The 16,570-nt window shown below is 44.1% G+C and overlaps 1 long non-coding RNA gene across 1 annotated transcript; it reads left to right on the top strand.

Moving 5' to 3' along the window:
• The first annotated feature begins 556 nt into the window (after nt 1-556).
• Nucleotides 557-16,245, top strand: LOC121001685. Its single transcript, XR_005779110.1, has 3 exons — nt 557-567; nt 13,769-13,772; nt 16,089-16,245. It is a non-coding gene; the product is annotated as an uncharacterized LOC121001685 (long non-coding RNA).
• The last annotated feature ends 325 nt before the right edge of the window (nt 16,246-16,570 follow it).

Raw genomic sequence — 16,570 nt, 5'->3', positions numbered from 1 at the left:
CTGTATTATGGGAAAAAGCAAATGGGAGATTGGGAACAGATATGGGCCAATTGGCCCTAATTCTTTGCACAACGCTGTGGTAACAGACCCGAGCAGACCTCTTTGGTAGATTCCTGCGATAACAGGGGGATGGTTGGGATGGGATGAAATATGTCTGGAAATTTTTGACATTTTTAAAATTTCTATTTGAAGTAACCTATATAATTACCAGAATGATTAGATGTCTTATTCAGTTTTCATTTGTTTATAAAGAAATTAATAGGATGATAACTTTTAAATTAGGCTGATGTAAATGTATGTATTTCTGAAATTTTTGTGATAATAAAAAAAAAAAAAAAAAAGATTTTGGGTAATATTTTGGGTCCCCATAGCTCTGTGTGCTTTTACTGTGTAAAAAACCGATTTGATCCATATGCAAATTACTCTTAAATGTGTCCTGTACGTGAGATGAGTCCAGCGTGAAGGAGCCCAGCACCGCTCCGCATCCTCAGAATCTCCTCCTTGCTCCCGGACGTCAGAAAGCCAGAGCGCCGTAATCTTACAATGCGCCGAGCTAGCGCATGCGCAGTTCCTTCCCTGAGGCTGATGCCAGCACAGGGAAGGAACACTATGACAACACTGCGCATGCGCTAGCTCGCGCATTGCGAGATTACGGCTCTCTGGCTTTCTGACATCAGGGAGCAAGGAGGAGATTCTTAGGATGCGGGGCGGTGCTGGGCTCCTTCACCCATGTCCTCAGCTCTATACATCAAATCCCAGTGACAGGTTCGCTTTAAGCACGGGCGGTGTTATGGTCACTTTTAATATAAACACTGTCTGAGTACTATACATCAATTGATCTGTGTTTTATATTAAATGTAACTATAACCCCCTCATCCATAGGAATGAACCTACAGTACAGACCAAAAGTTTGGACACACCTTCTCATTCAAAGAGTTTTCTTTATTTTCATGACTATGAAAATTGTAGATTCACACTGAAGGCATCAAAACTATGAATTAACACATGTGGAATTATATACATAACAAACAAGTGTGAAACAACTGAAAATATGTCATATTTCTAGGTTCTTCAAAGTAGCCACCTTTTGCTTTGATTACTGCTTTGCACACTCTTGGCATTCTCTTGATGAGCTTCAAGAGGTAGTCCCCTGAAATGGTTTTCACTTCACAGGTGTGCCCTGTCAGGTTTAATAAGTGGGATTTATTTCCTTATAAATGGGGTTGGGACCATCAGTGGCGTTGAGGAGAAGTCAGGTGGATACACAGCTGATAGTCCTACTGAATAGACTGTTAGAATTTGTATTATGGCAAGAAAAAAGCAGCTAAGAAAAGAAAAACGAGTGGCCATCATTACTTTAAGAAATGAAGGTCAGTCAGTCAGCCGAAAAATTGGGAAAACTTTGAAAGTAAGGGCTATTTGACCATGAAGGAGAGTGATGGGGTGCTGCGCCAGATGACCTGGCCTCCACAGTCACCGGACCTGAACCCAATCGAGATGGTTTGGGGTGAGCTGGACCGCAGAGTGAAGGCAAAAGGGCCAACAAGTGCTAAGCATCTCTGGGAACTCCTTCAAGACTGTTGGAAGACCATTTCAGGGGACTACCTCTTGAAGCTCATCAAGAGAATGCCAAGAGTGTGCAAAGCAGTAATCAAAGCAAAAGGTGGCTACTTTGAAGAACCTAGAATATGACATATTTCCAGTTGTTTCACACTTGTTTGTTATGTATATAATTCCACATGTGTTAATTCATAGTTTTGATGCCTTCATAGTCATGAAAATAAAGAAAACTCTTTGAATGAGAAGGTGTGTCCAAACTTTTGGTCTGTACTGTATGTACTGCAGTAAATCTGTGTATTCCTAAGGATGAGGGGGTTATAGTGACATTTAAAGGGGTTCTGCACTTTCATTTAACTGATGATCTATCCTCTGGATAGATCATCAGCATCTGATCGGCGGCGGTCCGACACCCGGGACCCCCGCTGATCCGCTGTTTGAGAAGGCAGCGGCGCTCCAGCAGGGCCGCGGCCTTCTCACTGTTTACCGCCAAGTGAACAGAGCTTAGCCCCGCCCACGCTAGTTGATACTAGTCGTGACGTCAGTGGGCCGGCGGTAAACAGTGAGAAAGCCGCGGTGCTGCTGGAGCACCGCTGCCTTCTCAAACAGCTGATCGGCGGGGGTCCCGGGTGTCGGACCCCCACCGATCAGAAGCTGATGATCTATCCAGAGGATAGATCATCAGTTAAATGAAAGTGCAGAACCCCTTTAATAGAAACATTGTCCAGGGGCTGTTCTCTAACTGGTCTGTTTATATTAAATGTGATTATAACTCCTCTCATCCTTAAGAATACACCCATCTACTGGAACACGTAGGTGCATTCCTATGGACGAGAACTGTCGTTCATGGTGGTGGGGTGCCGGTGTACATTAACAGTCTCTCGCTTCTTCATGTTCCTGTCAGAGGCACTGGTAGCAGGGTGGGAAGGAGAGAGTAAGCTGATTGGTGGAGGCAGCTGAGCAGCCGTTCCCGCCAGCCCCTCCACCAATCAGCGCTAGATGCAGGGCGGCTGTGCAGAAGAACTTCTCTCCTCCTCTTCAAGTATGGAGCAGATGCGGTGCGGCAGTGCAGAGGAGACGGATAACCTCTCTCCTGTCTTCTCTGTTATGGAACGGATATGTGGCGGCAATGAGGAGGAAAGGGAGAACTACACTCCTCCTCTGCTGTGGAGCGAACTCGGGCGGCAGCTGCTCAGCAAGGATGTGCCTGAAACATTGATTTTCATTGACTGCTTAGGCTACTTTCACATTAGCATTTTTCTTTTCTGGCATAGAGTTCTGTCAAAAGGGCTCTATACCGGAAAAGAACTGATCAGGCATATCCCCATGCATTCTGAATGGAGAGTAATCAGTTCAGGATGCATCAGGATGTCTTCAGTTCAGTCATTTTGAATGATCAGGCAAAAGAGAAAACCGTAGCATGCTACGGTTTTATCTCCGGCGAAAAAAACTAAATACTTGCCTAAATGCAATTTTTTTCCATAGGAATGTATTAGTTCAAAATACCGGAATGCCGGATCCGTTTTGCCAGATGACACCGGGAAGACGCATCCGGCATTTCAATGTATTTTTCTGACTGATCAGGATCCAGATCAGTCTTACTAAGGGCTCTTTCACACTTGCGTTCTTGTTCTTCCGGCATAGTGTTCCGTCGTCGGGCTCTATGCCGGATGAATCCTGATCAGGATTATCCTAATGCATTCTGAATGGAGAGAAAATCCGTTCAGGATGCATCAGGATGTCTTCAGTTCCGGACGGAACGTTTTTGGCCGGAGAAAATACCGCAGCATGCTGCGCTTTTGCTCCGGCCAAAAATCCGGAACACTTGCCGCAAGGCCGGATCCGGAATTAATGCCCATTGAAAGGCAATTGATCAGGATCCGGTCTATAGCTAAACGTCGTTTCAGCGCATTGCCGGAGCCGACATTAGCTTTTTCTGAATGGTTACCATGGCTGCCGGACGCTAAAGTCCTGCAGCCATGGTAAAGTGTAGCGGGGGAGCGGGGGAGCAGTATACTTACCGTCCGTGCGGCTCCCAGGGCGCTCCAGAGTGACGTCAGGGCGCCCCAAGCGCATGGATCACGTCATCCATGCGCATGGGGCTCTCTGATGTCATTCAGAGCGCCCGGGAGCCGCACGGACTGTAAGGTATACCGCTCCCCGCTCCTACTACGGCAACCAGGACTTTAATAGCGTCCTGGGTGCCATAGTAACACTGAAAGCATTTGGAAGACGCATTTGGTTCCGTCTTCAAATGCTTTCAGTACACTTGCGTTTTTCCGGATCCGGAGTGTAATTCCGGCAAGTGGAGTACACGCCGGATCCGGACAACGCAAGTGTGAAAGAGGCCTAATGCGATCAGTTGGCATACGTTTTGCCGGATTTGGCTAGGAGGTAGTCAGTGCGTCATATGAAGCTAAACTGCCCAAAATCAAGTTGGCCGCCACTATTGTAGGACCAAGAATCTTGTCTTTTCTTTTTCCTGAGCCTGTGTTTGAGGTGTGGGACAGCTGGGCTGCAGTTAAACGTTCAATGAAAAAAAAAAAACTGTGGGCCAAAATTTTCAGTCACAAGGGGTAACAGGAGAAAATACACCCACTATTTGTTCCTAGTTTTCTCCTGAATACAGAAACCCCAGGAAGGGACCCCATTTTTGGAATTACACTCTTCAAGGAATTTTTTAAAGGGGTGGAATGAGCACTTTTCCCTAAACAGGCAATTCAATTAAGTGAATAAGAGAAATGACACGTCACGTTAGGTTTTAATGTTCAGTTTCACAAGGGGTAGCAGGATAAAATGCATCCACTATATGTTTCCCATTTTCTCCTGAATACAGCAACACCGTATTTTACAGAAATGATTTTTAGGTGTCATGTCACAACTGAAGAGATTCAGAAGTACCTCCTACAGTTGAAAACCCAATTAAGTCACTCTCATCTATGAAACCACACTCTTCAAGGATATTTAATGGTGGAATGAGCACTTTTGTCCAAACAGATGCTTCACAGAATTTAGAAACAATTGTCATAGGATTCATAAGCACATGGCATGACAAAATGGGTAAAATTACACATTTTACTAGAAAATTTCACTTTAGGCCCATATTTTTCAATTTCACAAAGGTTAACAGGAGAAAATGCACCCACTCTTTGTTCCCCATTTTCTCTTGAATATGGTGACACTTCATATATGCTTGCTAAGTGCTGTTTAGGCAGACCACATGGTCCAAAAGTGAAGAAGTGATACAGGGATTTAGCTGGCCAGATTTCACAGACATGGTTTGTGGGTGTCTTAGAACATCTGAAGAGATTCTGAAGTACCGGTACTTCTTACAATGGAAAACCTCAAGAAGTGACCATATTAAGAAACTACGCCCCTCAAGGAATTTTTTAAAGGGTGGAATGAGCACTTTTGTCTAAACAGGCGCTTCACGGAATTTAGACAACTTGTCATAGGATTTCGAATCAGATGCCATGTAAAAACTATAAAAACTTTTTACAAGAAAATGTTTCATTAGGCCCACATTTTTCAGTTTCACAAGGGGTAACAGGAGAAAATGCTCCCACTATTTGTTTCCCACTTAAAGATTTAGCAGGCCAGGCTTCACAGGTTTTTAGATGTAATATCACATTTGAAGAGATACTGGGGTATCCCCTATGGTAGAAAACACCAAGAAGTGAGCCCATTTTGGAAACTAGAGATATTTTTAAAGGAAGGAATGAGCACTTTTAACCCAACAGGAACTTCATACATTTAAAAAAAAAAAAAAACACCGCCAATAAGATTTAGAAGCACATGGCATGTGAGAATGAAAAATTACACATTTTACAAGAAAATGTAACTTTAGGCTCAAATATTTCAGTTTCACAAGGGGTAACAGGAGAAAATGCACCCACTATTTGTTTGCCAATTTCTCCTGAATACGGCAACACTCCCATATGTGCTTTTTAAAGTGAAGAAGCGACATTAGGATTTAGCAGGCCAGATTTCACAGACATGATTTTTAGGTGTCACAACTGAAGCGATTCAGAAGTGATCTTTTAAAGGGGGGCATGAGCACTTCTAGCCAAACAGACGCTTCATATATTTTAAAAACACTTACCATAGGACTTATAAGCACATGGCATGTGAAAATTAAAAGTTACATATTTTACATGAAGATGTCACTTTAGGCTTAATTTTTTCAGTTTCATAATCGGGAGCAGGAGAAAATGCACCCACTATTTGTTCCCCATTTTCTCCTGAATACGGCAACACCCCCATATGTGCTTTCAAAGTGCTATTTAGGCACACTGCAGGGTTTTGAAGTGAAGAAGCGACATAAGGATTTAGTAGGCCAGATTTCACAGACATGCTTTTTAGGTGTCTTATTACATATGAAGAGATCCTGAAGTAGTCCTTACAGTGGAAAACCTGAAGAAGTGAGGCCATTTTAGAAACTACACCCCTCAAGGAATTTTTTAAGTACTGGAATGAGCAGTACTTCCCAGAATTTTGAAAGAGCTGTCATAGAATTTAGAAGCACCTGGCAAGTGAAAAAATAAATAAATCACATTTTACTAAGAAAATATCACTTTAGGTTAAAATTCAGTTTCATGAGGGGTAACAGAAGAAAACGGACCCACTATTTGTTCCCCATTTTCTCCTGAATACGTCAACGCGCCCATATGTGCTTGCAAAGTGCTGCTTTGTCACACTGCAGGGTTGAGAAGGGAAGAAGCAATATAAGGATTAAGTAGGACATGTTTCACATACAAGGTATATCACATTTGAAGAGATACAGGTACCCTCTACACTAGAAAACCCCTAAAAGTGACACCATTTTGGACACTTTTCCCTACAAGGAATTTTTTTTCTCATGCAAAAGTTTTACTGTATTTTACTATAGTGCAATACAGAAAGTACTTAAGAAAAGAAAGAAGTACATAATCGATGAGGAAATAAAGAATAGGGTAGATAATGCAGATAAAAGAATGAAATAAGGTTAGAAAAGGAAAAGAATAAAGAAGCAGAAGCAAAACACTCTAATTCTAATATGAGGGGAATAGTTGAGCGCCATTGACAGAGTGACTATTTTAGCTGCCTGTAGTAGGTGACTAGTAAGAGATTTTTTGAAGGTAGAAATAGACATGTCAAACATAAAGATTTGGACTGTTTTAGGTTTTTGAGGAATATGGCCCCCAGTAATCTCTTTAATTACTCTAAGTATGATGTTTAAAAAATTGGAGAGAGAAGAGTAGCTACTCTATCAACGGGAGACTATTTTGTAGCAAGTCTGTTTTGCTTTAGTCGCAAAAGAGGCCTTATGAGAGAGAAAGAAGCATTTTGACCGCATGCCCTACAAATTGATGGAAGAAATGAATCTCTTTTCTCTCACAGTAGCTTATGGCCTCCTGCACACGACCGTTGTTGTGTTCCGTTCCGCAAAATGGGGTTCCGTTTCCGTTTTTGTTTCCGTGTGTCTTCCTTTATTTTTGGAGGATCACCAGACATGAAGGAAAGTAAAAAAAAGTCTAAGTCAAGTTTGCCATGCAAATGATAGGAAAAAAACGGACGCGGATGACAATCTTGTGTGCCTCCGCATTTTTTCACGGTCCCATTGACTTGAATGGGTCCGTGAACCGTTTTCCGTGAAAAAAATAGGACAGGTTATATTTTTTTGACGGACTGGAACCACGGATCACGGACGCAGATGACAAACGGTGCATTAGCCGAGTTTTCAAATGAGCCATTGAAAGTCAATGGGTCCGCAGAAAATCACGAAAAACGGAACAACGGACACGGAATAAAACAACGGTCGTGTGTATGAGGCCTATAAATGAGAGAAATGGCATGTGGTTATGGAGATAGGCATAGGCGCTCAAATGGTGTAATAGGGCGTACAAGGTCAAAGTTCTTTCTGATAGCTGAGGAAAATGTTGGATTTGGCCATATTCGAACTGGACGTGAGTCAAAGAGGTATTACCTGGCAGTAAAGACAAAAGGGCTTTAAGGGAAAATGTAGATAATATATGATGAAAGCACAGCGGTCTCGGACATATGTCCCAGAAGAATCTGTAATAGGAAGTAGGGGGTCCCTTCTTCTTCACCAAGAATTCAGACGTCCGCGTTGAATGTATAAGGCTCCATTCACACGTCCGCAATGTGTTTTGCGGATCCGCAAAACACGGACAGCGGCAATGTGAGTTTCGCATTTTGCACTAATAGAATATGTCTGTTCTTGTCCGCAATTGCGGACAAGAATAGGACATGTTCTATTTTTTTGCGGAACAGAAGTGCGGATCCGCATTTCTGTGTCCGGGCAGCACATCGTGCTGCCCCATAGGAATGAATGGGTCCGCAATTCCGTTCCGCAGAATGCGGAACGAAATTGCGGACGTGTGAATGAAGCCTAAGAGATAAGGTTTGTTGGGTAGTGAATGTAATAAATGAGTTCAGAGATGGCAGCCGCCAAGTCCAATGAAGGGACAGTATTTTCTGCAGGTATAAATCATGAGCCAGATCCACCCAGGCCCTGGAGCCATCATTATAGATTAAGCAAGGAATTTTTTAAAAGCAGGAGTGAGCACTTATTATTTTTTTTATTGTCTTTTTATTAACATTTTGACATAGTAACATAACAAAGAAACCCCCTTCACATAACCCTTCGACCCCCCTGACAGTGTCCAAATGATGCTCTCCATCTGCCTCAGTCCAGTATACCGTAGTAATATCGCCAAGACATATAGCAATAATGTATGCATGTCCATCTCCAACCCACCCTGAATACAATAAAACGACAATCCATGAGCACTAGGTAATCTCAGTGGATTAAGAACAAGCCTCAGTGCACCTCCACCTAATAGGTGGACTGTCGATAGAGAGCCAAGTAGAGAACTGCCAACCACTGATTTCGCTGCAATCTCATCATTGGTTTAGATGCAGATTACCAGCTCAATAACATTTCACGCCAGGCCCATATCTGACGTTCATGGGAAGCCAACCCCCTATACTCTGCAGAGTGCACTAATGCGGTAACCATGAAGGAAGCAATGAGCACTTTTTACCAAACAGGCGCTTCATATATTTTAAAAACACATGCCATAGGATTTTGAAGCACATGCCATGTGAAAATGAAAAAAATAATAATAATTACATGTTTCAATAAAATGTCCCTTTTGTCTCAATTTTTTAAGTTTCACAAGGGTAACAGTAGAAAATGCACTATTATGCAAGCGGGTGTGGACCCACTGCGCCACTGACTGGGTATACTCCGGAGGGGCGTAACTAATCAGCTACCTGGTATTCACTAGAGCCCCTGATGGTGGGGATAGGCTTGGGCTGTAGGGTAGCTGCCAGGTGCCACTCCAGAGTAGTCCACAAGTTAGTGGCAGCTGACCAGGGTGTCAGTGTGCTCGGTGCAAGCACCAAGGGGATGTACGAGGGCTGGAGGTACGGGTCAGGACAGGCGGCTATCAAGCAAAGTCAGCAAACAAGATCCGAGGTCAGGAGCAGGCAGCAAACAGGCAAAGTCCATAAACGAAGTCCGAGGTCAGAGGCAGGTGGCAGAAAGCAAAGTCCAGGAGTACAATAGCAGGATTCGGTACACAGGAAGGCAGACAAGATAAACACTTTTGCACAGGGACTAGACAGGCTAGACACTGAGGTTGCTCAGGCAACTTCCTGTAGTAGGAAGTGCCTTTAAATACCTGCTGCAATCCAGCCATAGGCTGCTGAGACAGAGGGCGTGTTTGTGTTGCCTCTTAGGTGAAGAGAGACACACCCATGCAAGCTTCAACACTAATGCAAGTCTCCAGCAGGAAGGAAACTCTGGCATGGAACATATGTAGCAGAGTTAAGCAAGTTGCTGCCCATGTTTGTCAGCAAGACAACAGGAGGAAAAAGAGGGAGCCTGCCGCCCGTGCCTGCGGTTAGGGCAGTGCTTCTCAAATAGTGGGGCGCGCCCCCCAGGGGGGGCGCCAGGCTCCGTAAAGGGGGGCTCGTTCAGGGCCGGCCTTTGGGGTGTGCGGGCTGTGTGGCCGCACAGGGCGCCATAGCAACAGGGGCGCCGGGCGGCCGACAGCTCGCAGTGTAATATGCGGCAGGGAGATGAGCGCTTCCATTATGGAAGCGCTCATCTCCCGTCTGATCAGAGGCAGGCGCTGGACGCGATGTACGGAGCGGGGGCCGGGGGAGGGACTGGGAGGAGGAGCTGGGGGCCGGCAATAGCGGTGGGGCGGAGCGGTCACTGTACTATAGCCCCGCCCCACCGCTCCCTCCGGTATACTAATATAAAATGTATTATTGAATTAAAAGTTATTAAACATGCCCCCCTCACTCCTAATAGTACCGTATATCCGAATTTCTTCTGTATAATGCCGGCAGGCAGGCCGGGGGCGGCCGGCGCGTCCCTCAGTGATGTCACGTGCCTGCGCCGCCTGCTTTATGAATGAAACAGGCGGCGCAGACAAGTGACGTCACTGAGGGACGCGCCAGCCGCCCGGCCCGCCTGCCGGCATTATACAGAAGAAATTCAGATATACGGTACTATTAGGAGTGAGGGGGGCATGTTTAATAACTTTATACGGCGGCGGGCACACGGAATCTGTGGATGGCACAGTTAAGGGGTGGGGGTCTGTGGATGGCACTGTTATGGGCTGGGGGGGCACTGTGGATGGCACTGTTATGGGGTGGGGGTCTGTGGATCCCCCCCATAAGTGTCCGTCATCCACAGATCCCACCATAAGTGTCCGTCATCCACAGATCCCCCCATAAGTGTCCGTCATCCACAGATCCCCCCATAAGTGTGTGTCCGATCCACATTTCTTTCTTTTTTTATTCTCTTACACTGCGTGCAGAATTATTAGGCAAATGAGTATTTTGACCACATCATCCTCTTTATGCATGTTGTCTTAATCCAAGCTGTATAGGCTCGAAAGCCTACTACCAATTAAGCATATTAGGTGATGTGCATCTCTGTAATGAGAAGGGGTGTGGTCTAATGACATCAACCCCCTATATTAGGTGTGCATAATTATTAGGCAACTTCCTTTCCTTTGGCAAAATGGGTCAAAAAGAGGACTTGACAGGCTCAGAAAAGTCAAAAATAGTGAGATATTTTGCAGAGGGATGCAGCACTCTTAAAATTGCAAAGCTTCTGAAGCGTGATCATCGAACAATCAAGCGTTTCATTCAAAATAGTCAACAGGGTCGCAAGAAGCGTGTGGAAAAACCAAGGCGCAAAATAACTGCCCATGAACTGAGAAAAGTCAAGCGTGCAGCTGCCAAGATGCCACTTGCCACCAGTTTGGCCATATTTCAGAGCTGCAACATCACTGGAGTGCCCAAAAGCACAAGGTGTGCAATACTCAGAGACATGGCCAAGGTAAGAAAGGCTGAAAGACGACCACCACTGAACAAGACACACAAGCTGAAACGTCAAGACTGGGCCAAGAAATATCTCAAGACTGATTTTTCTAAGGTTTTATGGACTGATGAAATGAGAGTGAGTCTTGATGGGCCAGATGGATGGGCCCGTGGCTGGATTGCTAAATGGCAGAGAGCTCCAGTCCGACTCAGACGCCAGCAAGGTGGAGGTGGAGTACTGGTTTGGGCTGGTATCATCAAAGATGAGCTTGTGGGGCCTTTTTGGGTTGAGGATGGAGTCAAGCTCAACTCCCAGTCCTACTGCCATTTTCTGGAAGACACCTTCTTCAAGCAGTGGTACAGGAAGAAGTCTGCATCCTTCAAGAAAAACATAATTTTCATGCAGGACAATGCTCCATCACACGCGTCCAAGTACTCCACAGCGTGGCTGGCAAGAAAGGGTATAAAAGAAGAAAATCTAATGACATGGCCTCCTTGTTCACCTGATCTGAACCCCATTGAGAACCTGTGGTCCATCATCAAATGTGAGATTTACAAGGAGGGAAAACAGTACACCTCTCTGAACAGTGTCTGGGAGGCTGTGGTTGCTGCTGCACGCAATGTTGATGGTGAACAGATCAAAACACTGACAGAATCCATGGATGGCAGGCTTTTGAGTGTCCTTGCAAAGAAAGGTGGCTATATTGGTCACTGATTTGTTTTTGTTTTGTTTTTGAATGTCAGAAATGTATATTTGTGAATGTTGAGATGTTATATTGGTTTCACTGGTAAAAATAAATAATTGAAATGGGTATATATTTGTTTTTTGTTAAGTTGCCTAATAATTATGCACAGTAATAGTCACCTGCACACACAGATATCCCCCTAAAATAGCTAAAACTAAAAACAAACTAAAAACTACTTCCAAAAATATTCAGCTTTGATATTAATGAGTTTTTTGGGTTCATTGAGAACATGGTTGTTGTTCAATAATAAAATTAATCCTCAAAAATACAACTTGCCTAATAATTCTGCACTCCCTGTATACGTTAATAAGGATACAGTGTTATGCAGAGGTGTACTTATAACAATTTTATAGACAAATTATACTATTTACAGTCGCGCGGTGGGCGCAAAATGTTTTCTTCTTCCTAGGGGGGGCATGACAGAAAATAATTGAGAAGCACTGGGTTAGGGGCAGCGGCGCCGGCACGGACTGCTGGCCTAACATGCACCCACTATTTATTTCCCATATTCTGAATACGGCAACACCCCCATAAAGTGCTGCTTAGGCGCACCGCATGGCTCAGAACAAAAGAAGCAACATAAGCATTTAGCAGGCCAGATTTTACACACATGGTTTTTAGGTGTCATGTCACATCTTAAGAGATTCTGAGGTACCCCCTACAGTAGAAAAACCCAAAAAGCGACCACATTTTGCAAACTACACCTCTCAAGATAGGATTTAGGCTACATGCACACAGAGCAACGGATGCAGACAGCACACGGAGTGCTGTCCGCATCTTTTGCGGCCCCATTGAAGTGAATGGGTCCGCATCCGAGCCGCCAAAACTGCGGCTCAGATGCGGACCAAAACAACGGCCGTGTGCATGAGGCCTTAAAAGCACATGCCATGTGAAAATAAATAAAAATATGCATTTCAGTTTTACAAGTGGTAACAGGAGAAAATGCACCCACTGTTTTCCATTTTCTCCTGAATACAGTGACACCTAAAATGTGCTTGCTAAAAGCTTTTGGCTCAGAAGGGTAGCAGCGACATAAGGATTTAGCAGAAGGTTTTAGCAGACCAGATTTCACAGTCATGGTTTTTGGGTGTCATCTTTTATCTGAAGAGATACTGAGGTACACCTTCCAGGAGAAAACCCCAAAAATTGACCTCATTTTAGAAAGTACACCCTTGAAGGATTTTTTAAGGGGTGGAGTGTGCATTTATGAACAAACAGGCGCTTTACAGAATTTTAAATCAGTTGTCATAGGATTTAGAAGCACATTACAAGTGAAAATAAAACATGGCATTTTTCAAGAAAATATCAATTTAGGTCCAAATTTTTCAGTTTCAGAAGGGGGTAACAGGAGAAAATAAACCTTTTGATTGTTCCAAATTTTTTCCTGAATACTGCAACATCCCTATTTGTGCTTGCAAAATTCTTTTTAGGCACACCACATGACTCAAAAGGGAAGAAGCAACATTATTTCGGTACCGAAGTCTGCAAGAGGACACCAACACATCTTGGTTGTCCTCGACTATGCCACTCGGTACCCGCAGGCGGTGCCACTGCGGCATACATCAGCCAAACTCATAGCTAAGGAGTTAATGGAGATGTTTTCTCGCGTGAGTATGCCTAAGGAGGTTCTGACTGACCAAGGGACCCCGTTTATGTTCAAGGTCATGAGGGAACTCTGTAAGTTGCTCCACATAAAACAGCTACGGACGTCCGTGTATCATCCGCAAAGCGATAGCCTGGTAGAGAGGTTTAATCACACATTAAAAAATATGCTAAAAAGAGTGGTCTCTAAGGATGGGAGGGACTGAGAACTTCTTCTGCCCTATCTCATGTTCGCAGTGTGAAGTGCCCCAAGCCTCTACTGGGCTCTCGCCCTTCGAACTTCTATACGGAAGACACCTTTGTGGTCTGATGGACGTGGCCACCGCACAGAAGTGTTGTTTTGTACATCACCCAGATGCAAGGACGGATGAAAACAGTTTTACCTCTGGTTAGAGAGCATATGGAGGCAGCGCAGCAAGCCCAGAGTAGAATCTATAATCGGCAGGCTCGGGTCCGGACCTTTAACCTGGGTGATCGGGTATTGGTTCTGGTACCAACCATAGACAGTAAGTTCCTAGCTAGGTGGCAATGTCCCTAGTGCCTTCTAACGTCTCTCCCTGCACTAAGATGCTGTGAAATAATTCATCCCTATTGTTTCCCTGCACTTATAAATTGTTTTTCTGTCTTTTTTTTCCCACAATCGTTTTTCCAATTGCTCTCCCTACCGCCTTCACATGTCTGTCCCTGCACTCTGAACGCTGAAAAATTTCAGATTGTAAGATGGCCGACGTATTTATAGGGCTATGTGAAGTAAAGGAACGGCACTCACAATGATTATCATTGCGAGTGCCGGTCCTTTACTCCACATTGATTTGTGGGACGCCGACCCCAGACGCAAGCACCGGGAGGCTGATATACCAGAGTGTCGGCTGCATCTGTTTTGTATTTATAGGGCTGTGACATCACAGGACTGTCTGGCTGCTGATTGGGAAGGCGGGATCACCCAGATTGACATGCTGTCATGCAGCCAGAGTTCCTTGCCCCATATCCTCAGCCCTCACATGTGTAGCTGCCATTTTAGGAAAATTGCAATTCGCTACCACGAAGCGCGAGGAAATTCGCATTAATTGCGAGTCAAGTTTTTCCTGAAATTCTAAGTGAATTCCAACTCATCAGCTTCGATTCGCTCATCTCTATTCACATCACTGTTATCTTTTTTATTTTTTTAATCTGTCAAAAGAACTGAAAACTACAAAACAAAAACAAATTTTGCGCATCCATTAAGCCTCTTTCATATGATCTGTATTTAGTTAGCATTTTGCATGAGTATTTGATCAGTATTTGTAGGCCAAAAACAGGAGTGGGTCCAAAACTGAGATGAAATGTAAAGGGAATATTTGCTTCTCATCTATTTTAAACCCACTCCTGCTTTTAGCTTACAAATTCTGATCAAACACTGATGCAAAATACTAACCAAATAATGACTGCCTGAAAGAGGCCTTTATGGAAGAAAGACGCCTTTATGAAAGAGGCCTTTATGGAAGAAAGACGAGACAGAGGGGATATGATAGAAACTTTTAAATACATAAAGGGAATCAACAAGGTAAAAGAGGAGAGAATATTTAAAAGAAGAAAAACTGCTACAAGAGGACGTAGTTTTAAATTAGAGGGGCAAAGGTTTAAGAGTAATATCAGGAAGTATTACTTTACTGAGAGAGTAGTGTATGCATGGAATAGCCTTCCTGCAGAAGTGGTAGCTGCAAATACAGTGACGGAGTTTAAGCATGCATGGGATAGGCATAAGGCCATCCTTCATATAAGATAGGGCCAGGGGCTATCCATAGTATTTAGTATATTGGGCAGACTAGATGGGCCAAATGGTTCTTATCTGCCGACACATTCTATGTTTCTATGTCAGTATGATTCCATTACAGAAAGGTCATACAGAAGCACACAGCATTATCAATCTTGATAATGCCATCTGTTTCTGTAGTCCAGACCAAGCAATCCCTCTCGCATGGAGCAAAAGAAACGCTCGTGTGAAAGAGCCCATATGCTCAATTTGAGTCCGTTTTGGCCATTTACAGTATGTCTCTGTCTGAAATCAGTTTTTTAAACAAGGAAAAAATCCTGCATGCAGGACTTTATGGGCCTATTTCACATTTGTATTTGTAAGCCATAAACAGGAGTGGTTCTAAAACAGAGATAAAATGTAATAGAAATATTTATATCGCATCTGTGTTTTGAACCCTCTCCTGCTTTAGGCTTACAAATTCAGATCAAATACTGATTAAAAAAACTGACCAAATTCTAACCATGTAAAACAGGACTTATGCTCAATTTGCATCCGTTTTGGCCATAAACATCTGAAATCAGTTTTTTAACATGGAAAAAAGTCTTACTTGCAGGAATTGAATGCTTTCTTTAATATGGTCAGTATTTGGTCATTATTTTGCATCATTAGTTGATCAGTATTTGTAAACCAAAAACAGGAGTGGGTCCAAAACAGAGATTTAAATTCTGACCATATATTGACTGTGTGAAAGAGGCCTTAAAGGGATTCTGTCATCAGAAATGAGCCCTATAAGCTAAACATATGGCGATGTCCCTTGTAAAACACAGAATCCTAAAGTGAGTTTATCAAATGCCCCTGTGGCTCTATATTCCTAAAAAAGCGGTTTATATCACCTGTCAATCACTTCAAAATGTGTCCAAGGGGACGTCTCATGGTGAAAGGTGCCCGGCTGCAGCCATGTCGTTTAGGTGCCCAGCGCCGCCTTTTGAGCTGAAATCGCCGCCCTCCCTTTCATGCGATCCGCCTACCTCACGTCATCACTGCCTCTCTAACCACCGCTCGCTTCATCCAGATCCCGCAAGCTTTGAACCAGGCTGTAGGAGGTTGGATTGCTGGGATGGGCTGTAATAGGGCAGTCAGTGGAGTTTCGAGCAAAGTGCGCCGGCCGGCGCATGCGCACTTCGCTATACGAGGCCGCTGCCAGTAGTCCGCACGGGCGCATCAGGATATACCTAGTGCGCACTTGCGGGATCTGGATGAAGCGAGCGGTGGTTAGAGAGGCAGTGATGACGTGAGGTAGGCGGATCGCATGAAAGGGAGGGCGGCGATTTCAGCTCAGAAGGCGGCGCTGAGCACCTAAACGACATGGCTGCAGCCGGGCACCTTTCACCATGAGACGTCCCCTTGGACACATTTTGAAGTGATTGACAGGTGATATAAACCGCTTTTTTAGGAATATAGAGCCACAGGGGCATTTGATAAACTCACTTTAGGATTCTGTGTTTTACAAGGGACATCGCCATATGTTTAGCTTATAGGGCTCATTTCTGATGACAGAATCCCTTTAAGGATGCTCAAGATACAG

Source organism: Bufo bufo, chromosome 5 (genome assembly GCF_905171765.1).
Source record: "Bufo bufo chromosome 5, aBufBuf1.1, whole genome shotgun sequence".
Lineage (NCBI taxonomy): Eukaryota > Metazoa > Chordata > Amphibia > Anura > Bufonidae > Bufo > Bufo bufo.
The sequence above is the reverse complement of the archived record's forward strand: the minus strand, read 5'-3'. Positions and strand labels throughout refer to the sequence as shown.